The sequence below is a fragment of the Thamnophis elegans genome, chromosome 13 (genome assembly GCF_009769535.1).
Source record: "Thamnophis elegans isolate rThaEle1 chromosome 13, rThaEle1.pri, whole genome shotgun sequence".
Classification (NCBI taxonomy): domain Eukaryota; kingdom Metazoa; phylum Chordata; class Lepidosauria; order Squamata; family Colubridae; genus Thamnophis; species Thamnophis elegans.
The window spans coordinates 28,640,367-28,665,812 of record NC_045553.1 but is presented as its reverse complement, the minus strand read 5'-3'; the positions used below and the strand labels follow the sequence as shown (position 1 = coordinate 28,665,812).

The following is a 25,446-nucleotide window of genomic DNA, read 5'->3' as shown; positions in this document are numbered from 1 at the left end:
ATTAAAAGAGATATTTTGGAATCGAGTACTTGAGTACTAAGAACCAGGACACAAGTGAGCAATTTTAGTGCCTCTGTTTGAGAAGCTTTTTACATTACAGAACAGAAGTAGAAGTGAACGGATGAGGCTCTGGAAAACCAAGTCCTCTAATGTCTAAAAGTACAAATCTCCCACTGTCTCCTTTGCAGTCTGAGGAATTAGGGAGCATCCATTTTGAGCCTCTTGCAGCTACTATGCATCTATGGGCCATATTGTCTCTTATGTTACTGTTCCCTCGCTTTGCCCAGGGTCATTCCCACACACCATTACTCTTTCTGATTCAAAGGACAGTGTGAAGTTCCTGGTTCCTGTCCTGGTTCTTAGTACTCAAGTACTCAATTACAAAATATCTGTTTTTATTTTTCTGCAGTTCCAGATTTCACAGCCATCCGTGAAATCCTATATTGTCTGGAAATATATCTACCATTAATATACATTTTCTCATTTAGAATTTTCAAAACCAAAGTTAGTACTATGTAATAAAAACTAGAAATGCCATCATCCCTTCCTATTCTCTTGGATCTTATCTTGGGTGTCAGCAGACCAAAGTGTGTGAAAGAAGATCTGGCACCAAAACCACAAAGATTACTGACTTTATGTTGGCAAAATCCACATAACTGGTGAGTTTCATTTACTGTAGCTGTTATTGCTCCTAAATCCTCCGGCCAAATATGATATGAAAAACTTATCAAACATTGTTACCAATGCATTAAAATGTGTCTGACTCTAGGGGGCAGTGTTCACCTTTGATTTACAGCTGAAGAGCTTCTGTGGTCATGTGGACGGCATGACTATATGCAGATGGAAGACAAATGAATAACATGTTTTTAAGGGTGCAGTTGACACTCATGCATACTAGATGTCAGCGTTGCTACACATACAAAGATCGTTTTAAAAAAAACACTATGTTTTAAAAACATAATGTTTAAAACTGCTGTCTTTTAATGGAGTATAACATGCCCTGCCAGGATAACAAATGGTTTAACAAATCTCAGAGGAATTCCAAACAATTTAGTTAATATCCATATACTTCTAACCCATTTTATTTTACTCATTCTCATTATTTCTGGAATTCATCCTGGAAACTTTGCAATCAGACAGGTAGTCTGGTACCCAATTTAAATGAATAATGTGATATAACATTAAAAATAAACCTTTCTAAGGCTATGCTTTCCTGAAAATATTTTTGCCACAGCAATGGACTATTAGAAAAAATGAACTTTACTTATTGATTAGTTTTGGTGCCAGACTATGGAGGATTTTGCACTGGACTTGAGAATTATATGTTCACTTACAGTGACAATTCACCCTACGGTATAAAAGTGAAACATTTTCAATAAAAAACAAGGAAGTCCAGTTGCCTTTTGAAAAGCACACATGTTGCATTATGGGAAAGATTTATATTTAGAGCCTCTTTCTGAGCTAGATTGAGACAGGTGACTGTGAATAATCTCAATCGAACTTCTTTAATACCAGTAGATATTTCACCTAGAAGGTTTAACTCATGATTGTATGCAAGTTCTTGATACAGTTTACTTCATCAAACAAGTTTTGAAAGATGAGTCTTTACAAATGCAGAATGAGAATAGTTTATTGATGAAAGCAGCTACATCTTGGAAAGCCAGCATAAAATTTCGGGAGAGGAAGCATTGTCTTTCAATATACCAGGTCAAAAGCAGAACTTGTTGCATTAAATATGCATTGTAAATGGCAAGTGGTAAAATGGCCATATTTTTTCTTGACAGCAAATAAGCCTGTGGTGTTGTATGTGAACATGGAGTTTTGTGCCAGAGAAAAGGTTTGATTATAGCAAAAGATAATCAGGTTAAATATGGAGAAGAAATATTGCAAATTTTAGATGCCATCTGGAAGCTAAGAATGATTTACTAGTAGGATAAAGAGAGGTGTGTCTCCTTGGACTTGAAGGAAGCCTTCTGGAAGGAAGATTTCCAAAATCAAATTATAGAGAATCCAGTGGTTGATCTGTAGGCTATCCGCAAATCAACACAATACCCGTTGCTGCAGACCTGAAAGGCGAAGTAACAGATTATCAATAGAGCAGGGATGTCAAACTCAGGGTTGTGTTTGACCTTGGGGGTGGGTGGGCAGAATACACATGGCCAGGGTGAGTGTGGCCAGCTTAACATCACTTGTGTAAGGTTTGCCTGTGGTGGCTTGAGCGCTCTGCCAGAGAAAACAGGTTGCCAAGCTCCATTTTCAGCTGCAACAGCCACCTGCAATCATTTGCCAGCAGAAATGCAGTTTGGACCTCCGTTTTCGCTGTCAGAGGCACCATGGGCAAGGCCTTCCCTGTTTCCAGAGTTTCCCGGTGGACCAGATCTAAGCAACATGTGGGCCAGATCCAGCCCCTGGCCTTGAGTTTGACACCCCTGCAATAGAGTAAGACAGCACTTTCCTCACAATTAAACTCTGTCGTTCCTTAACACTAACCCAAATTTCTTTCAGGTTCTACATTGTATAAAAAGACAGGGTGAAGTGATTTCTGATCCTTTCCTATAAGCTTCGGGATTTCTTCAGCACTTCTAAGTGGCTTCACTGAACTGCAGACCTTAGGGTCACAACCAGCTCTGCCCTGATTTTCTCATTTTTCTCTTCCACCTTCCCTTGTATGGAGATATCTACAAGTGAAGAGAAAGGACTGTCTCTGTCCAGAAAGTGCTTGCTAGGGAGAAGCACAAGACTCTGAAAAGGCCAGGCACTTTGTTCTTAGAAGAAAGAAACAGCCCTGGACATTCACCTCATTTGTTGTGGCTGCTGTTTGAAGGAAAAACAAAATAACAAGAAAACCAAAAGAATTCTAAAGGGATACTTTTTCTTCTATGTACATTCACTGTAGTTTGGAAAACCTAAACCAGCTTTCAGCAGGATCCATTATGATATTTGTAGTGATCAACCTTTGGAATCTGAGCACATAGATTAGAGGTAATATTTTACTAACCATTCCATCTCCACATTTTGTTCCAGGTTCAACCAACCCAACATCTGGCTTTTCTGGAAAATATTTTCTAAGGCATTCCCAGTTGTTTCCATATCTGCAGTATAACCTGCCACACTTTACATCCCTAAAAAAAGGAAACAGTGAATTCATTGTAATTGAACAGAATGGAGTAATGAGAGGATGTTTGTTTGCTTATCTCTTGGGTTACTTACAATATAATAAGAAGTTAGAAATTGCTAAAAACAATTATAATTAGAATAAAAGCTAAAAACCAAGATGATGGGCAGCCTGGGGGTGACAATTGCCTCTTCCTGGTCAGCCATCCCCAACATAGCAGGCCCATGTTGAGGACACAGTCCAAGAGGCAGAACCAGGTTCATAGCCTGTTCCGGGAGGTCAGAATTCTGGGGGCAGACCACACTTCTGATAAATATTGCCATGCAGAGAAGGCTTTTCTCCTACACTTGGACAGCCAAAGGTCTTTGGCTGACAGAATCTGAAGCAGGCCATTTCCACCAAAGCACTGGGGCAGGTCAATCCAACAAGGTAAGGCAGTTCCACTGATATCTTGTTCCTTTGTCATAAAGGGCTTTAAAAGTAATGACCAACTGCTTGAATTGGGCCCTGAAGCAAACTGGCAACCTGTGCAACTTGTGTAACAATATGGTCCCACATGCCACAATCCAGGGGTCTCCAGCACTCTCAGCGTCATTGCCTTCTATACTTGTTGTAGCTTCTAAATGCTCTTCAAGGGTAGCCCTATGCAGTAGTCCAGGTCGGACCAGGGCATGAGTGATGTGCTAACAATCTTGATCTTGGATTAACCTTTACGTGTTTTTGTTAAGTTAGAAATTGAGAACCAGAAGTTTGCTCAATCTCAATAGGAACTAGTTGCCTCTGACACATAACTCACAAGGTGTTTTGTAGATCACACTTCCTGTATCTAAAACCGGCTCACTGTGATTTCCCTGTTTTTAAGGATGAAGATGGTTGACTCAGGATTTTTATCTTAAGAGCAACCAATGCATCCGTTATCCACCTGGAAATCCCTTAAAACAGATTTAGGAGACTTTAGAGATTTTCCAGATCTCTATCTTACAATTCCAATAATCTCTGATCAGTTGATGACAGGGGATGATGGGAGTTGAAATCTAAAGATTGACACTACAGTGTGTAATTGCCAAAAGAAGAATCTTGATTTATATACATGACTAAAAGATAATGTGGCTTATTGTTTAGTTTGGGTTCAACATGTGGTGCAAATTTGGCCATAGTGATTTCTAAATCATGATTTATGACTAAATGCAATTCATAAACACATCAACCAGGTGATGTCAGCCCAAAGGAAAAAGCTGGTTATAGTGTAGTTCTTGACTTATGACCACAAATGTGTGAAGAATTTCCATTTCTGAACAAGGCTGTTGGTAAGTGAGCTGCACCCAATTTTATAATCTTTTTGGCATGGTTGTTAAGTGAATCACTACAATTGCAAAATAAATCACATTGTTGTTAAGGAAATCTGATACCCCCATTGTCTTTGATTTATTAGAAGCTGGCTGGAAAGTCGCAATGAATGAACATGTGATCTTGGGACACTGCACCACGCCAAGCACCCAAATTTTTGTCACATGACTATAGGAATGCTGCAAAGGTTGTAAGTGAAAAGGCAAGTTCTAAGTCACTTCCTGGAAGTCATTAAATAAATGGTTGTAAATCAAGAACTATCTGTCATTTCTGACATAATGTTTTTAAAGGTAGTTTCTGAAGATGGAAAACAATGGAAAATTAGCCATTCAGAAATTGATTCACATTTCTACTGTTTTAGCCAGATGGCAGAATCATATTTCCGCAGATGCGGACCCTAAAATATTTCTTATTATCCTTATATAATATCATCATCAAAGAAGGAAATAATTTAGATTGCTTACTGTGGTCCACATGGAATCTTTACACCATTTTCCCTTCTGCCGTAGCCAAAATCATTCCTTCCTTGGTTATATATATTATAACATTCATCTGGAGCCACATTTGCATCTTCAAGAGGGAGTAAGAAACCAAGACAAATAATATGAATGTATAACATGCCAGCAGGATAAAGAATAACTTAAGAGATTCCAGAGGATTAAAGAAACTATAGTTAATATTTGTTTATTTGTAAGCTACAATTTTGTAACTCATTATTTATCTAATCCTCATTATGCCTGAATCATTCTCTATCTGATACAGTGCTACACTAAACTTCCTTATTGAATTTTATGGCACAAAAGCTGAAGCCACTTTTATGCCTCTTGCAGAAGATCATGCAGAAAATCTATGGCTGGAGGGGAATCTAAATGCAGTTTCATTCCTCTGTGTGCTCATTCTCCATTTTCCAACTTTAACACTGTTGTAGAAATATCCCTTTGCTGGAATGTAGTGAGGAGGGGGATCCCTGTGTGGGAGATGATGCAGTCCAGATAAGTAAGAAGCAATTCACGCACCACAGATATTACATGTGAGAGAACAAGGGTGAAGACAGATGCTCTCTAATAGTTTACAGACTGTATTGTATGCAGACAGTAGAGTCCTTAGTCCAGCAAGATTTTGTTTACAGGAATGAAAGAAGAAAGAACTCAGCGTGGAAGAATCATCATGTGTTATTCTTGATTTGAGACCTGGGTATAAGCCTTTTTGAATATAGCTGGACTACTTGCAAAAGATGGAGGTATTATCATTCTTTGAAATGTTAAATCATGTTATGCTATTTAACTGACCAAAATAAAGATTTGTTTGTTTGAACTGAGATTTCCATTTTCAAAGCAATGGAAATAATCCAGCAAGTGTCCATTTATTGCTTAAATCACATCTTCCATAAATACATTGGATCGATTTATTACGCAAGTGGAACAATGTTCTAATTTGCAATTTGGAGTCCCAGTCACCATCATATATAACCTGACCCTTCATAAACAATGTAGACAAGGGGATAAAAGGGAACATATCCAATTTACAGACAACAATAAGCTGACAGGAATGGACATCACTCCAGAAGGTAGGCTTAAGATCCCAAAGGATCTCGAGAGACTTCAACACTTGACCCTATCTAACAAAATTAATTTATTGGTGAAAAAAGTTTTTAAAAGTTCTATATTTAGGCAAGAACAATCAAATCACAGGTTCAGACTAGGTGATACCTGGCTCAATACTATAACTATTAGAGAGATCTTGCAGTCCTAGTGGACAATCACTTAAATATGCATCAGCAGTGTGTTGCAACTGCCAAATAGCCAACACAGTCCTGGACTACATTAACAGAGTGATAAAATCAAGATTATGAGAAGTGTTAGTACCACTTTATAATGCTTTGCCAACACCACATTTGAAATATTGCATCTAATTTTGTTCGCCAAAATATAAAACAGATGTTGAGATTCTAGAAAAAATACAAAGAAAAGGAACAAATATGATAATGGAATTGAAGTCTAATGAAGAACTTTTATGACAGAAAAATTAATCAGTGGAATGGCTTGCCTTCAGAGGTTGTGGGTGCTCTAGCATTAGAAGTTTTAAAAGAAGGGAATGGAAAAGCTATACGGTTTCCTGCTTGACCAGGGTGTTGCGCTAGAAGACCTCCAAGGCTCTATCCAACTCAGTTATTCTGTTAATTCTGACTATATTAATGACCCTAAACCTGTATTTGGGCTCTTTATATGCAAAGCCTTACTGCACTACTGATCTATGGCCAAGATAAATCTCCATGCTTACTGAAAACTATCTACCTTATATGAAAAAGGGAACTTATGACTTCCTGTGGTGACGTCACCATGCTTAGAGTGGGGGGAAGGAATCTCTCCTAACCTCTAACCCTAACTTCTTCATTTAGGCTCATTTTTGAGCACTGTTGATCCTGAAGGGGCCAACAGATTAAGGGGGATACTTTGTAGACCCTGGGGTAATAAGGCAAATCCTCCTGCAGATAGGAGAAACCCCTAAATGGATGAGGAACTATCCTGCCATTTGGTTAGGACCAGAACCATGGCGACCACATAAGAAGGAAGCAAACAGACAGAGAAGCAGTGGTAATCGGATACTTGTTACTATTGCTGACAACCCAAAGAGGAAGGCAACGCGAAACTGGCAGAGAGGGTGAGCTGGAACGAAGAAGGCGCTGGGAGAAAGGCTGTTTTTGCAGCTCAATTTTGCCAAAAAGAACTCGAGCAGAGACGCTGAGACGTTAAGTTGGAAGGGACAACCAGATGAAGCTAAAGGAATTAGCCACAGTGAGAATGAAAATCTGACATGGACAACAGGAGTGGAGTGGAAAATAATATTTGGAAAGCTCAAAGAAGAGATTGTTTAACAGTCAGGTTGGTATACTGAGTTCCTTTGTTTTCTGCTCACTCTTCCTTCTGCTGCTTGTTGAATTTATAAGTATTTGACATTCATTTGCCTGAGCTTGGAACAGTGCCAGAGACAATAGATAGAGGACTGTTTTGGAAAGAGAACTTTGCTTCGTGGATATTAACAGTGACACTGAGAAAAGGGTGACACCTAATGGACTGTAAATCCGAACCCTGAAATATGATGTAAGAAAACCATTGGTGACATAAACTGATACACACATATATATATATATATATATATATATATATATATATATATATATATATATATATATATACACACACACACACACACACACACACACACACACACACAGAGAGAGAGAGAGACTAATTACTAGGATTGAATACTTGTATAATTGATAAAATTGAGAGACATTTATTGGTATAAGATAATAGTGTAATATATATAAATCTATGATATATATTAAGTAAAAACCAAAAATCAAATAATCAAATAGGATAGAATACTATATAGGAATGTTTAGGTATTGAAATGTGATATTAAGGAAAGTTAATTATTGTTGAATATTGAAATATACAATTATTTATATCATTGATATTACTGACAAAGTAGAAGTAAAAATAAAACTTATATGCAATTGTGGGCAAGGATAAATAGGGGGATAAAAAATGGCAACTTCAGTAAAATTAGTGAAAAAAAACTACACTCAATGTGATCTCAGCAACACCCCCCACTCCTCAAATAAAATCAAAGATCAATTGAGAGTGTGTTGGGGTTGGAGAAAGGTGAAAAGATGGCAGAAACAGCGGACCAGCTCCAACGATGCAGAGTATGCAATCAATCCTCCAGATGATACAAGAGAGACTGGCGAAAAACCAAGAAGTGACAACTACTAATCATGAAGAAACAAGGAGGAATCATGAAGAAATGAAAAATGAAATGGGAGAATTGAAAGGAACTATTAAGATTGTAGATGATAAAATTGAAAAGATACAGAAGGCCTTAACAATCAATGAACAGAAAATCCAGTGTATGGAAGAATAAATAGAACAATCAGACCAGAAGATGGGAAAAATAGAATTGGAATATAAACAACTTAATAAAGAATTAGAACTATCAATAATCCAACTTGAAAATGAAAGAGCTGCATTCTACCTAAGATTCCAAAACATACTGGAAGAGAAGGAGGAAGATCTGAAAGGAAAAGTGATTAAAATCATCACTGAATCTCTTTAAAAAAAAGAACAAGAGTTGAGAGGAGACACTGATGAAATTTATAGGGTGCATACTAATTATGCTAATTATGCTAGACATGGACTCCCGAGAGAAGTGCATGTAAGATTTGCTAAAAAAATAACAAGAGATGAAGTGTACAAAAAAAAACAACAGAGAAGAGACAATTACACTACAGGGAAAAGAGTTGATCATGCTCAAACAGATTCCATGAAGAATTCGGGAACAACATAGGCAGTACCAATTCTTAACAAACCAGTTAAATAAAAACAGAATAATGTATAGATGGTTGGTACCAGAAAGGGCTCTAGTATCTTGGCAAGGAAAAAGATATAAGATAGAAAATATAGAAGATGCACATAAATTCTATGAAGAATACTGCAAGAGGGAATTAGAACAAGGAAGCAAGGAGGAATTGGAAAGTGGAGGTCAAGAGGAAGAAATATCAGAACATAACGAAAGAAACAGGAGAAAGAAGAACAAAGGCAAGAAAGAGAGAGAGCAGAGAAGGAATGCGTGAGAGGGAAAAGTCAGATACAAACCAGAAGTAAAAAAAACACAACCCCAGTTAAAGATGGATCAAGAAACAACAATTATCTTGCTAAATTTGAATGGACTGAATGCACCCAAAAAAAGAGCCCAGATATTTAATAAAATAAGAAGGTTAAGAATTGTGAAATCAATTCAGGACGATAGCTGGCGTATAGACTATAGAACGAAAGAGAAAAAAGGAAATGATATGAAATTATATGGGTTTCCCCAAGAAAACATAAATTGAGATTTGAAAGAGACACCTATAACAATAGAAAAAGAAAGGGAGGGAAGAAGGAAGGAGAGGAGAGGAAGAAGGAAGTAGAGAAAGGAGGGAAGAAGGAAGGGAAAGGGGAGGAGGATGGAAGGGAGATAAAGAGAAGGAGGGATAGTAGGAAAGGAAGAGGAAGAATGGAGGAGAGGTAAGGGAGAAGAAAGAGATAAGGAAAGGTGGGTGGAAGGGAGAGAAAGAGAAGGAGAGAGGGTAGGAAGGGGAAGAGAGAGGGTAAGAGTAGGGGAGAGGTAAGGGAAGAAAGAAGGGGAAGGAGGAAGGAAGGAAGTAGAGAAGGAAGGGAGAGAGAAAAGAAAAGAAAGAGAAAATAAGGTGGTGTCATAACAGATGCTTGGGATGGTAAACAATACAATCCAAATTGTACTCTATAATCTCTTAAATGGAATAACAATAGTATAAGATTGGCAAAGAAAAAGAATAACCATGTGAATGTATACCTAGAATTGTATGTAAGAAAATAAATGATAGTAAGAATATATAGTACATTACAGATAAACAATATTTAGTTATAAATAGCTAAGTATAAATAAACATACAATTGTACATAAAAATGGATAACAAATAAAAAACCTTAGGTTGACTTACATGGTGAATTATTTAATGAAACAAGACATTGTTTCTGCAGGGTGGGGCATTTTCCATTGTAGCAGTAACCTTGGTTGCTTTGGCATGGTTTTTCCATTCTTCTTGAAGCTATCTGTGGGACACTCAGCCGATTGGCCAGTGCAGAGATCAGCCACATCACAGTCATCCTTTGCTGGCCGACACACTGTTATTGCACTCTTAAACTGTGGATGAGAATGGAAAATATTCCCACCTATAATTCTTTAGCAGCAGAGATCAGAGTCAAACTATGATTCATTACACATTTCAAATTCCCTCTTCATCTTTTTAAGGACTACTAAGTAAGGCATCCCTTGCAAAAATTTGCAATTTTGCAATTGTGTAATGTGCCTAGAAGACCGTTGCAGCCTGTCTTATTTGCTATGGGGAAATGATTGCAATGAAAGGCCCGATTCCCGAAACACAAGGGTTCATATTGGCTGACCATGAAGTGAAAATCAATTGGGCTGCCATGAAAAAGCAGCCAAAGTTTAATTGATGAACTTCTCATGATATATTTTTATTTTCTTACATGGGAAGAAGCATTCACAGAATTTTCTGTGGTGCTGAAAAATGTCTTCTCTTCCTATGAATCTGGGCTTGTGATGAAAATTTGGAAAGAACAAAATGATTTGGGCCTCTCTGCTCAAAAAGTTCATTGCAGAGTCAACTAGGATCCCATATGGAAGGAATGAGGAAATTACACCTCTCTCTTCATGAATCTGCAGCACTTGCAGAATGTGCCACCAAAATAACTGAATTTAGAGCTTTAGAGAACAGGTAGAGAATTTAAGGAGGGGGTGGGAGAGAAGCAATTTTATTTCCAGACATCTCTTAAACCTATTTCCATCCTAAAAATCTCAGTGAGAAAAATATCACAGCATTACCAGAGACCTCCCAGAACCTTCCCAAAGATCAAAGAGCTAAGTTAGGGCATCAATCTCAAACATTGGGCACCCTTATTTAAATTGGACATCCATGCAAAGTCAATCAAAGAGTAAAATTTATTGTTTTCAGAGATTTAATGTACAGAAAGAGGGTATTTTCAATTAAGACAAGGCTGAAATGTTGTTACATTATCCTCCCTATAGATATATTCATAAGGGTCAAATAAGCTGGAAGAGGGGATAGGAATAGATTAAAATGTTTTGATCATAGTAAGCAGCCAAGAAATATTACATTTTTATATGGCTAGCATGGAGCAGGGTAAAATCTCTCTTGGTGTTAAAAATAAACAAGTCTTATTCTGCATTGCTCACAACACTCTTCAGCGTCACACTGTGCCCCAGGTTTCAGCTTACAAGTTGCAGCATCGCAGCAGGTACTTTGACAATCCTGAGAAACAAAACATATCAAATGATGTCATAGACTTCTCACCTGGTCTTTTTTTATTGGTCTATTCTGAAGAGGGAAACTGTGAAGGAAAAAGATATGTCTCTGATGGGTTCCCTCATGGGTTCAAGCTAGCAAATGCACAAATGGTTTGTTATTGTAATCGGTTCATGGCATATCTACGTGAAACAGACTTATCTGATATTTCCTATGTGAAAACAATAAAACAAATAAAAACATCCTCATCTCCCAATAGAGCCTCCATTCCTTTCTTATTCATGAGGGATTGTGTAATCTTCATGCCAGCCTTGGAGGGAGTCTAGAGAAGAAGCACCAACCATGAATATGAACACTACCTTTATTGTAAGGTTACAGTAGCAGAATCTTTAAATACTGAATGAACATTTCTATCCTCTCATTTTTATGGACCAAAAGAATGGGTGGGAGGTGTTCCTCTTCAGATCTTTGCCTTGTCCCCTTGCTTCAGCAGGCTAATATGTTACACTTATATGACCATTGAGTAGATTTTTCCTCCTTCTTTTGTCTCTCAAGGGCATTCTTACAAACTCTTTATGTGTATTTAACAATATAGAGAAAACACTTCAGTAAATCACAGTTCTTATAAAAATATTATTAGGGATCAGAGCATAGATTAAAGATAATAAGTTCTGGGAGGAAGCAGCTCAGGAAAATAGTGGACAGATAATGTGTCCATGTCAACAAAATAGGGTTTTCAGTAGGGAAGAATTTTGTTGCAGAGCTAAATCACCCATGTTTAAAAATTTGCTGTCTTCCCCAATTGTTAGTGAGATACCAGTTCTTTATTCCTCCATGACTGGTTCCTCAAATCCAATAAGCCACAGCATTCATGCATGTACATAAAGCACAAAAACCTATGCCATTCAGAAACCAACCTACTGGATGGCTCAAACTACTTAGATAGCCAGATGATTTTCCATGGAGAAAAATTTTGAAATCACTCTTGTTGATTTAAAAAATACTTACCTCAGGAGAGCCACAGTCACATTCTTCTCCCAACTCCACAAAGTAATTTCCACAAACTGCAGGTGCATCAATATCTGTTTTCAAGGGTTTGTCGAGAATGCATTCTGGGAGTTTTGAAGTTAGAAACGTTATGTATTGTTCAACACTACAAGAGCTGAAGGCAGAGATAGGTTGACCACTGTAGAGATTAAACAAAATAAGATTAGGACATCATCCATATTTGAATTAGGAACAGAATTCATTGCAAAAACTTATAAGATGGAAAAGGGATGACTAATGAAGAAATACAGTGATTCTTTTCCCTAAAGCTAACAAGATGACTAAGAGAAATATTTTTTTCCTTGATCTTATTCCCAGATTATGCTCTCTCAGTTTTATTTCCACCAATTTTCTTTCCTTTTTTAACCAAATAAATTTTCAGTGAGAGCTCCATGGGATATTAGTTGATTGAGCTTCTTCTTGAGTTTCAATGGGCTGCCTTTCATTTTCATTTTTAGTCAGCCTCTCTGTGGAAGGACAATAATATAAATTGAAGGGGAAATAATGGGAACTTGTTTTTCTTTTTCTTTTTTGGAGAGAGAATACTTTTTATAGCAATGAATACTTTGAGGCACATAGAGAGCTAAGTATACTAACTCTCTATTTGCCTTAAACTAATCATTGTTGAATTCTTTTGTTGAAAAGGTCATAATATCAGCGGTGTCACACTGACCTCTGAAGCTGCGTACTTAAATAGATGCAAACATGTTATCATAAGCCCACCCAAACACCTTCCTAATATTAATACAAATCAGTAGGAATATAATCATTGGCCCTCAGGTTAGGGGCTGAAAACAAGAACACAAAGACAATCTGCAGGTGGTCATTAAATAGACAAGATCTTACAACTCTTACACAAAGGTTATGGGGAGTTTTGCAATAGACAATTGCTGAGAAGATTTCATCAATTTGTTTTGTTTCCTTTTTTCCTTTTCTTTTTCCCTCTTGATAAAGCAAAGGCTAAATATGGAACAAAATATTGCTACTCCTTCACTTACTGCCACAGAATTTCCATCGGCAAGCAAGCCAGTTGTTAAGTGAGTCATGCTGAGTTTTACAACCAGTTTTGCCACTTTGTTAAGTGAATCACACAATCATTAAGGGGCTCCAGCTTACTCCATTGACTTTACATATGGAAGGACAGATGGGAAAGAGACAAATACAATTACATGAATGCAGGATGCTAGAACCACCATAAATTCATACTGGTGCCTCCAACTGCCCAAATTTTGATTCTGTGACTGAAGGGAGGCTGTGAAGGCTGTAACTGTGAGGACCAGTGATAAATCACTGTTTTCATTGCCATTGTTACTTTGAATGGTTGCTAAACAAATGTTTGTAAGTCAATCACTCCCTGTATGTTGTTCCCGTTAGTTTCAGAAGAATGCAAGTCTTTAATGTCTAATCTACTTTCCTCTGTTATCCATCACAGATATTTTGTTTCTTAGGCTATGCTTCCTTTTCTGTTTCTTTAAACTCTAGTGTTTTGGAGGAAGCTACTGAATGATTGCTATTCAATTGTTGAGAGCAGTTCTACCTTTTTAAATATAACAAATTTTAACTACACATAGTAAAGTGACACACAAATGACCCAATTCCTCTTTTTTTTATAACTCCCTGACTATTTCATTTTTGTAAGTCCACACTATATTTAATTTCACAGTTAATTGCAAGTATTTAAAAAATAACAATTGGAAAGGCATTAAAAGTTTTCCTCAATCCTTACATTATTTGGGAAACATAATGCATGTGTTAGCAGGGCAAATACAGCCATTTGTGTCATGATCAATGCCCAGATTATGACCCAACTCATGGGCCATTGTAGTTGCCATCAAAAGTATTTCTTCGGTATAATCCTAAGGAAAAGAGAATACTTTGTTTATTGTTAGTCTGCTAAGAAACTGAAAGTGAATCCAATTACCATTAACACTAATTGTCTAAAAATGATGACTAAGTGAAAAATTTTGAATTGAGGAAACCATCTCAGAATTCATCTAGCTAGCTCTTCTGAATGCATGCATGCCCACCAAGACTCCAGAACACAATAAATACATTCAGAAGAAAACTTTAAAGCCAGGAAGTTACAGCACAGGAGAAGATCAAAACCGATCCATCCACTCTCTGAATTTATTTATTTATTTAAATAATTTTTATTGAATGTTTTCATCTTTAAAAAGAGAATAGAAAAACACCACAAGGACAAACAAAACACAAAACATACATAACAATATAAAGTAATTATACATCTCTCTTCATTTATTTAGTAATTAAAACTTAACAGGCAACTTCTGTCCAAAAATATTCAGCAATTTTTGTGCGAGTTAGTATTTTCACAATATTGAAGGCTGAAGCGCTAAACAGGCTTAAGAATGAATTATGCTTTCTGAATAAAAATGACCTTCTTGAGCAAACAAGTTTAGGATTACCTCATACTACTTGAATCCTAACTGTGCTTCTTAAGAAACAAAACTTTATGAGTTTTTTTATTGCCATGTCTTTCCATTCTTTCTACGTGAACAAAAACTAAGTTATTTGTTTCTCAATAAATGCATAGTATCACCTTAACGAATATAGTTTTCTTGTAGAGTCTTAAAATACTGCAGTTTTTTTTCTTTTTAAGTAGGTTTAGTATTCCCCCATTTTCTCAATGCACATTAATTCAATCATATGCAATCTAGATCCTAAATTTCTTGTAAGAAAATAAGAGTGATTCATGTTTGTCATTAGGTTTGCTAAGAATATTATTCAAAAGCATTATTTGGGAGTGTTGTAATCTGTGGTAACCTGCTTATTTTCCAATCAGAGCACAGTTAGACTCTTCCAGAAACAATATAATATATTGTCACCTTCTGATATATATTTCATGGCATACAAAAAGCGGAATCTACATGTCTAGAATGTATTGTGCCAAAATGCCATTGATTGAGGCAGGACCTGGAAATGTCAAATCTGCAAATAAAGATGGATGAAAATGACTTGGATCAAAAAGAAGAAGATGCTTTATTTGTTAAGAAGTTATGCCTATATATAAGTTTTCATTTGAGTATAAATAGGTAACAGGTATCATTTCTACTAACCTGAATAATTGCTACAGATTCCTTTGACATGCAGAGGCTGCCTAAGGGAGCATATCCTACAATATTTCCTTCAAAGTCAATGCCCCTATAAGAAAGAAGAGGAGATCAATGAGAAAGGGACTCTTTGTTATCAGAATGAGGAGAAAAAAACCCATTAAAAATAGTATTATGAGAAACTGTATGATAAGGAGAACATTCTGTAAAATAACATGCAACAATATTTGGAACAATCTGAACTCCCTAAAGTACTAGACACAGTTAAAGATATGTTGAATGAATGAATAACCATGAAGGAATTGACAGAAGAATAATTAAAAGACAAAAGAATAATAAAACATCAGGGCCTGATAGGCTACTGGCAAAAGTTTATAAACAACTAGAAGAGATATTAAGCCCAGTGATGTTGGAAGTATTTAATGAAGTACTGCTAGAAGCAGAAATACCAAACTCATGGATGGAAGAAAACAGCATTCTCATACTAAAAGATGATTCAGATTTAATGCAGATAAACAGTTATAGGCAAATAGCTTTATTGAATGTGGACTATAAAATATACGCTTAGATAATAGCAGAGATATTTAAAAAGTATTTGAATGAATTTATACATTAAGGCCAGAATGAATTTCTGCTAAAGGAACAGATTAAAAACAATATGAGAATGATTTTAAACACATTGGAGTATTATATAATGCGTCCTGAAAACAAATGGGGTTAATGTTTCTAGATGCCCAGAAAGCATTTGACAACATTAATTGGAAATTTATGTTATTACAACTAAAAAATATGGACTTTGGAGAGAGATGTATTAATATGACTAAAGCAATATATAAAAAAATCAACTAAGGAGATGATAAATGGGGACATGACAGAGAACCTTGATATTGAGCCAAGGTGGCGCAGTGGTTAAATGCAGCACTGCAGGCTACTGCTAGATCAGCAGGTCAGCGGTTCAAATCTCACCGGCTCAGGGTTGACTCAGCCTTCCATCCTTACGAGGTGGGTAAAATGAGGACCCAGATTGTTGGGGGCAATATGCTGACTCTCTGTAAACCGCTTAGAGAGGGCTGAAAGCCCTATGAAGCGGTATATAAGTCTACTGCTATTGCTATTGCTATATTAAAAAAAGGCACTAGACAGGAATATCCAATGTTGCTGCTGCTATTTATACTGACTTTGGAAATGTTAACCAGGAATATTCGACAAAATAAAGAAATAAAAGGAATGGAAATTAAAAAAGAGAAATACAAGCCCCAGGCATTTGCAGACGACATGGTCTTCATATTAGAAGACCCCCTTAGAAACTGCCAACCTAGCAGTTGAAAAGCACACAAACATAAGTAGATAAATAGGCACCATTGTGATGGTGGGGGAGGAGGTAACAGCATTCCATGTGCTTTTGGCATTTTGACATTGACAAAGTTGGCTCTTTGGCTATGAAAAAGAGCTTGTGTCTGTGTCTGTGTGTGTGTGTGTGTGTGTGTGTTGCTGAGCATTTAAAATAGATTGGATATTTTATTATTTTACTTTATTCTTGGTTTACCTGTTGTGTAATGCAAGCATTCATTTAATTGATGCAGAGTGGGAACCAAAGCATTATTTAATCAAATTAAAAATGCATGTGTAAGTACAGGCAAAGCATAGCAGGATAATCATTTGAGTTTCAATTTTAAATCCAAGTGAAATGAAATCAAGCTGATTTGACCTGTTTCTCAAAACCAGCTCTCATCTAAAAAAAAGCAGTTGACTGACCCAGAGATATAGTTCACATATGGTTTAAAGTACACAGCATAGAGTGGAAAACCTGTACAAGCACTAATCTTCCCATAATACTCCACTCCCAGACATCCCTCTCCCTTTCCCACAATGAGACGTACGTGAGTAATTTAGCATTATCATTCCCTTTGCGTGGCAGCAAATCTGTTTCTCTCCATCGTTCAAATAACTCCAAAGTGGCAGCCACTGATTCCTGCACATAAATCATATCTCCGTTGGTCCAAAATTCTATGCCAACCAGTGCAAGGTGAATTCGCAAAGGTCTCAGCATCTGTCAGGTAGACATGGCAACAATCAGAAACTCAAATACAAGTAAACCTTGAGAAACCTTTCAAGATTAAAAAGCAATTGATATTGGCTTCTATGGGCAGGTGAAGGGGAAAAAAGATCTAGGCATCAATAAAAGAGAAATCCTTGTAGCTCAAGGTTGAATTGTGCAGTCCTTGGTGCTCCTTTGTGCTCTAACATTGTTTAGTCGGATAATGAAATGTCTGCAAGGAAACCAACAAGCTCAGACAACACTAAGGATTTCATATATTGGGCAAATAATAACAGTAACAATAATAAATGAATCAATAGTCAATGAAATTTGTGTCACATTTTGTTCACTTGACTGAGTTCATGCTGAATGAATAAAAGAAATAATAATAATAACAACAACAAAATAACACAACAACAACTTGGAACAACATACAATGTAAGAAGATACTTGGATGATAACTAGGACAATGACAGCAACCCTTATCAATAATCAGAGCCAATCAATGATATTTGTGATACATTTTAAAATGTTTAGTTGATTGAGTTTCATGTGTAATGAATAAAAATTTATAATAATGAGGATGTATTAAGTAGGAGGAATAAATCAAAAGATAAAATGAAGCAGTTGATTATTCTCTGTAATCAGGATCAAAAGAGGAGGATGACTAAAGGGATATTTGGCTCATTGATCTTTCTGCTGTCTCCCTGATTCCAGCAGATCATCAACAGTGAAAATGTAAATAATGCTAATAGGACATTACAATATGAGTGTATCTCCTCCTAGGTACCAAAATCCAACTCAAATTAAGGTCCTCTCTCCAGGTTTCTTCTCAGGGATCAGTTTCACAATCAATTGGCTGACTTTGTTCATGTCTTTCTAATGTCCAAGTTCAGAACCATTAACCACAACCTTCAAAGAATCCAGCTACAGGTGCCATTCTGACTGTATTCTTGCAAAACTTTTGGATTTGCAACCTCTCAATACAGTGGCTGTATTCACGTAAGAGGCCTATTAACCTAGTTACTGAATTAACCCATTTCCTGGGATGGCCTTACATGCTGGGTCACCAGCTGGCCTAATGACCTTATTTTGCCTCACTCAAAGCCACAAAAGTTAGCATTCTTATAGAAGTCCATCTCCAAGTTCTCTTTAGCTAGTTAAGTGTGTTATGTGAACACAGTGAAAAACTGGGGAGGGGCTGAGAAAAGTTTAAATCCAACAAGTGAAATAATTTTTGCCATGTCCTCTTACCATATTTAAAGTGTTGATAATTTCATATATTCTTGTTCTTATAGAAGCTGAATTGCGCTCGTATTTCAGGTACTACAGAAAAGATAAAAAAGTTAAGATGAAATCATGATTATAGGAAGAAGGGAGAAAAGGAGGAAGATAAAGAACATATTAGTGAAAGGATCATTGAATTTTTTTGATTTAGACAAAAGTTTACTTTTTATTCAAGCAATCCAAATAATTCTTTTCTGCTGATTTTTTAGTCTACATTTGTGCCATTAATATATCAAAATTATTAACTTTTCAGCAGCATAATTATGCTCTCCTCCTGGTTGGAGAAAATTTGGGTCACCCAACTGAGATTCTTTCCTAATTTGAATACCATATTTCCACGTTTAGAGAAGTGTAACATATGCATTCTACGTTAGACATCTTATTCTTTAAGTGTTGTCAACTTGGATATAGAAATTGTGCAGGAAAGTTTCAAAGAAACCTATATAATTGTTTAACTAGTGTGGGATAAAAATAAATTTAGATGGAATCCAGGAAGAATAAATGTGCAAATTAGAGTATATTTACACAAATGTCTCCTAACTTTGTAAATATTGGTTGGGTCCAATAAGAAAAAGAAATATCAAAGTTTATGATGAAGCACATGTTAAGAGAAATCCAGTTTGGATGTTTGTTAATGTCTTCAAAAATGCCCACATTAAAAAAGGCAGAAATTAATGGGAATGATATCCCAGATACTTACCATTCTATAATCCACAGCTATGAAAAACTCAATATATTTTTGGGCCTGCAAGTATCTGTCTTGCTAAAAAAAAAAACAATAAGCAAAAGGCTGTTTAGACACGTTGCTCCCAGAAGCCAACAAGAATCTTGGTCATCATCAGATAATCAAAAAACTGCTTGTTATACAATTTGGTTAAAATACTTGGCCTTTCAGAAATATTGGCTCTTTGAAGAAGACATGTATAGGGAGACAGATTGTTTAAATTTTAGCCCTTAGAGAGGAGTTCCCCAACCCCTGGGCGATAGCCCACTACTTGGAAGTGGTGGGTGAGCATTGGCATGAGCATGGGCATCTCCACTTGCATCGGCAGCAAGAAAGTATGGATGGACATGCTCCATTTGCCCAAGTGTGCACCCACTGCTTGCACAAATGGAGCTGGGCGCATGCATGATCCAGCTGATCATTGGGAACAATCCCTTCTTCCTCCTGCCAGTCCGCAAAGCTGGAAAGGTTGTGGAACTCTAAGTTAAAGAATGTGGTGTTATTTTTTTGAGGAAAAAGTACAGTATGCAATGGATTGTCAAGCAGAAAAAAATGTCACCTTTAAAAAATGTTTGTCACAAATCCTTTTCTTTGTATTAATATGGTGTTGGACTTGTTTCCAATTAATTTGTTTTTGGAATTTATAATCCAATACTTAAAGATAAATTTATATATGAAAACCTAGTTCTGAACAGAATTTAATAGGAATGAAAGCAAGCATGTGAAGGAATTGCTTTCTTTTCAGCCTGTCAAAACGATGCTCCAATGACTTTCTCACTTTTCCTTTTCCTCCCCTTTCTCAAACAAACGATCTCAACCAATCATATGAGAAATATGGTGATGTGGTCCTGCTATGGAACTAACAATGATACCACACTATGCATCAATGACAAGATAAGGGGAGAACATCTGACATTTTGACCCACTGAATTCTCTCTAAATGGTGAAAGGTTTATATCTTTCTTTTGATGTAATTTTAAAATGATTACTTGAGTATTGTTTTCGACTTCTCAGGCACAAGCAACAAGAACAAGATGGTTAATTGCTCAGAGTAGTTTCTTTATTGCTGCTCTCCTATAGACAGGAATCTTGCCAGACTAAAGTACATTCTGAGTAACCATTGGATACATCCTGTGAAAGTTTTAGGGAAAGAATCCCTTCTAAGCTTCTTTCTGCAATCCAAGAACTCATTGCTAATCTGCTGCTTATTGTCCTGGGAAGGAGTCCTTCCCTCCAGCATGCTACTGTTAGAGCTCACCACTAGAATTCCCAAATTACAGAGAAAGTACACTTTTGCTACGATCGGCATGTGTGAGGGTGAATTACATGCTTCTTTCCCTAGGAAAAAGTATTCATGTTTTTCAGCATACAGAACAGCAAAGCCAAATTGCCAATTCCAGAATGCATATTCTCTCCTTGCTATTTTACTGTCACTTTCTTAACTCTGCTGCAAAAGATCCAGTTTGACTAAAGTGACAGTGAGCAGATATTGAGACTAGAACATTCGAAATAAAGGACCAATTAAGAATCAATTAAACATAATAATTATACCATAACCACAACTTGCTGAGGATAAAGAATTTAGAAATGGGGGCTCCTCCCTTATCAATTCTATCCAATCACCCCCCTCCCCAAGAATTTTTCTTTTACTTTACATTTGAGAAACAAGTAAATGAATCCCTGTTATCTAACCATGTTATATACATGATATTTTAATATAAGACTTACTTCAGGAGTAAGATTTAACTGAGAGTTCATTTTGATAGTCTCATCCGATTCCCAAGTATCAGTTACCCCACAGATTTTGGGGTTCTCAATCTCCTTTTCTATATTTTCAGATTTGTAGACTGCATGGGCTTCACTGTCAGAAAGCTTCAAGGGTTCAATAAGGTATGTCTTCCCTTGATGCTTGAAATGTCCTCTGTAAAACAATATATAAAAGTGTGGTCACAGATGGAGAACTAAGAGAAGAGAATATTGGGGGTAAGTGGGTGACAATCTATTCTCCAAAGTATCTGAAGGCAGGACAAGAAACAATAGATCGAAGGAGAGATTTCCTGACAGTTGGAACAATTAAACAGTGAAAAGGTTTACCTTCAGATGATGTGGAGGTTTCATCACCACTGGTTTTTAAAGAGAGATTGAAAGCCATTTGTTCAGAATAATATACAGTAGGTCTTGTACTTGAACAGGAGGTTGGACTAGAAGACCTCTATGATCCCTTCCAATTCCATTATTCTAACATCCTGTTCTTGTTTTATTACTCTGTTGTTAATATGTTATGTTCCATCATTTTATTTATTCCTCCACTGTATGGACATAGTCTCTGTACAAAGGGGATCTTTTAATGTCTCCCTTCAATAAAAGCTTTTGGGACAACATTGAATCCAACTAATTATGTTTAATTGTGGGTCTTTATAAGGTTAAGATATCTAGCTGGTTGGAGAAGGTGTGCAGAGTGACTTCCAAGGAAGTGTTTCTGGATAGAACTGAAAAGTCTGTGTGCCTCTTCCTGTAGACATTCTAGCAAGGTATAGAATCTGAAACTTACTTATCTTCTCTACCTGTAACATTATCTCCTATATACAAAGAAGAAATGGGCTTGGCAGCTCCTTTATACAAACCTGATTTAGCTCCCTAGTGTCTCTATTGACTGGCAGCAGCACTTCTCAACCAAAGTCTTTCTAAATTCTGCAGAGGGCTTAGATCAAACTCAACTAATTTGCATGAATAACTGATGTCCTTCAATTTAATTATGACATCTCCAAGAGCAGCATTTTATTCTTAACAAAATAAATAAAAGATAAGAGACTATCTTACTTCAAGCCATTGCATGCACTGATGACTGCAGTTGAGTCAGCTTCATTCTGGATGTGTCCATGATAATAGCAGTGATCCTGTGTGGAGGCAAGAGGACTACATTGGTTAAAGCTTGTTTGTAGTGTGATTTGATGAAAAGATGTGCGGTTCCAATGCATTTCACCACATGAATGAAATATTAAGAAAGCAATTATTCAGAACATTTTGATTTTAGGGGACAGAAGACCTGTTTAATATTAATTGTTCCAAAATGAACATAGACTAAACACAACTCTCCCTAAAAACAAGTCACACTGCAGGGGGAGCCTCATTGATGGTAAAATACTAAGAAATTTTGGGCTGACAACCAACACTAAATTAGAGAATGCGTTGTTGAAATTACAAGCCTTTTTCTCCATCAACCTTGTCTTCTTGGAGATCAACTCTATTGATGAACCACAGGATTTGCTGAACAAACTTTCAGATTTGATGATTGTTCTACATTCTGAAATCGCACCATAATGTATTAAAAATTCCACATTTACTAATAATACCAATTAATTATTATTCCCTTGACCCTGCATAATGAAAGCTTTCAGAAATTTACACAGAGATATAATTCGTAGCATCATCTGGAAGCAGCATCCATGTAGCATTAAAGTCAGGAGATTTCTGTTACACACTCAGTAGGAACAATTTGTATGAACTTTGAGGATGCTAGGCCAGAAGTAGATTATTTTTGAAGACAGAGGATGCACTTTTATATCAATTTTGGGGGAAGAAGCCAAGGACGTAATGAAGCACTGATCAAAGGGACCTAGCAGAGATTATAGTACTTGATACTTCTCAAGAAAAAAACAATTGAATGAAAAACTGCTAGAGACCTTCCTGCGCTGCACCATAGAGAGTATTATAACTTACTAGACATGTAGTAATGGTCAAAGTGATTTTTTTTCATTTTTAGTATTAGCAATAATAGCAATAACAGTAGACTTATATACCGCTTCATAGGGCTTTCAGCCCTCTCTAAGCGGTTTACAGAGTCAGCATATTGCCCCCAACAACAATCCGGGTCCTCATTTTACCCACCTCGGAAGGATGGAAGGCTGAGTCAACCCTCAGCCGGTGAGATTTGAACCGCTGAACTGCTGATCTAGCAGTCAGCCTGCAGTGCTGCATTTAACCACTGCGCCACCTTGGCTCATCAAGTATTACAAACAAATGATTCTGAATTTATCATAGTAATCTGTTTTAAAAATCAAAATGTAGATCTTATGAACCTGATGTTCTCATAATCAATCTATTTGTGAAACTCACTCCCCAGAATGTTTGCTTTTAACTAGTAGAAAAGAACTGGTTGATTGAAATCTTGCCCTACCAATTCAATGAATGAAACAAACTGGGTTTAACAATCCCTACATCCTTACATGAATATTTCAATATTAGATACTTTATAGATGTACAGTCCTTGATTGAGTAGCCTGGTCTGGTACTTACATATTTGGAATATTAGTGCTCAAATATTCCTCTCAATTTATTTCCTAAAAGTAAGACACTCTGGATATTACCTCAACCGGAGGGCTTGTTGTAATTTCTCTGCCATCAGGGGAATAATGAGTCTCGGTGTAATCTTTGGAAAAAAGTCCTCTGGAAAGAATGAAAAAAGTGAATATCTATGTCAGGAATTAAGTAGGACAGACATAATTTTATAGTAAGTCTACAACTATGGTATTTTAACCTTATATTGTTTGGTATCAAAGGAAAGGAGCAGGAATTTCAATCTCAAGAGGATACCTATTTAAGAGGAGTGCTGAACATACTAGATTTGCCAAAGGAAAGTGATTTGCACCAAGGAAGCTGTGGACTTTTCTTCACCGAGACTCAGAGGTGGTATGATTGACCAGAAGACATTTTGTATTGCCTCTTCTTTTTATTCTTCTGATCTATGCAACAATTTGATGAAACTGCTTTGTCTATTAAGGAAAGCTGCATAGCTCTATTTACTTAAAAATAAAATGAAGAATCCTCAAAGAAATTGATCCCTTGAAGCTTTAAAAAGAAGCATGTGCCTTGAACTTTTTAACCAATATATAGTCACTTTCCATTCCTAGTGTCACAATTATGCCTTCTGGCATTGCCTTCTCTTTTTCCAATCTACATGTTCCTGGCTAGTCTTCCACTTCTAGCCCTGCTTGGCTTCCATGCCAAAATGTGATCATTCTGATGCTGCTCTTGAAATCTGGATAGCCTTCATATTTAAACAAAACAAAAGGGAGCGCTAAAACTTCTAAAGCACACCTTAGAATTTAGTATGAAATATCTCCGGTGGTACAAGATAAAGTGACACAGAAATGCCCATATATAGGGGAATTCCTTTATAGCCTGTACATAACAATAAAGGCATTATACATTTAGAGGCACATATAGAATGGTCTATGGAGATTATCAGTCATCCAGAGGCAAAATAAAATCTTATCGATATAGGTTGCTCAAAAGTAAATGCATTGTAAAATTAAAGCCAGGCAGTCACTCTCAATGCACCAGCTATGTATCTCAGTCTTAATCTTAATATTACATTGCACTAGGACTTCAGAGACTTCCAATGTTTACAGTACAGTGACAGCCATACTATTTTCAATTGTGATGTTTTGGGGTAATGAAAATGGTACACTTTCTTTTAGCTCTAGTTCTAGTAAAGTTAAGAGAACTTAGGAGTTAACATACTTATTTCTTTCTAGGTGAAGGACCACTGGCACTTCATTCACTTTAAATTCATATTGCATTGTATCTTCATACTTGGTCTGAAAAGCAAAGAGTTCAGAGTTTATTTTTAAAAATAAGCAAATAAAATGTGTACCCTCTTAACAACTCCATACCTGTGTCAAATGGAGAGCTGTGGCCAAATTATTTATTAGATTTAATGTATTTAATCTAGTGATTGAAGGGCACTATAAAATTAAATTTAAGCATAAGTTCAAGATCTCATTCTCAAGCTAATTCCCTGCTCAATCCCTCTTCCCTATGTGGCTGGGTGTTTCGAAATACTTTATTAGCTATAGTAGCCAATTAATATTAGGAAATTCTCTGCTAAGTTACCAAGAGTCTCCTCAAATTTATGTGAAATGGGAAGCCATATAAATTTGTTGA

General features: G+C 36.5%; 1 pseudogene; it reads right to left on the bottom strand.

The window, feature by feature from the left end:
• Positions 1-1,994: 1,994 nt before the first annotated feature.
• LOC116516359 overlaps positions 1,995-25,446 on the bottom strand; it is a 34,047-nt pseudogene continuing 10,595 nt past the window's right edge.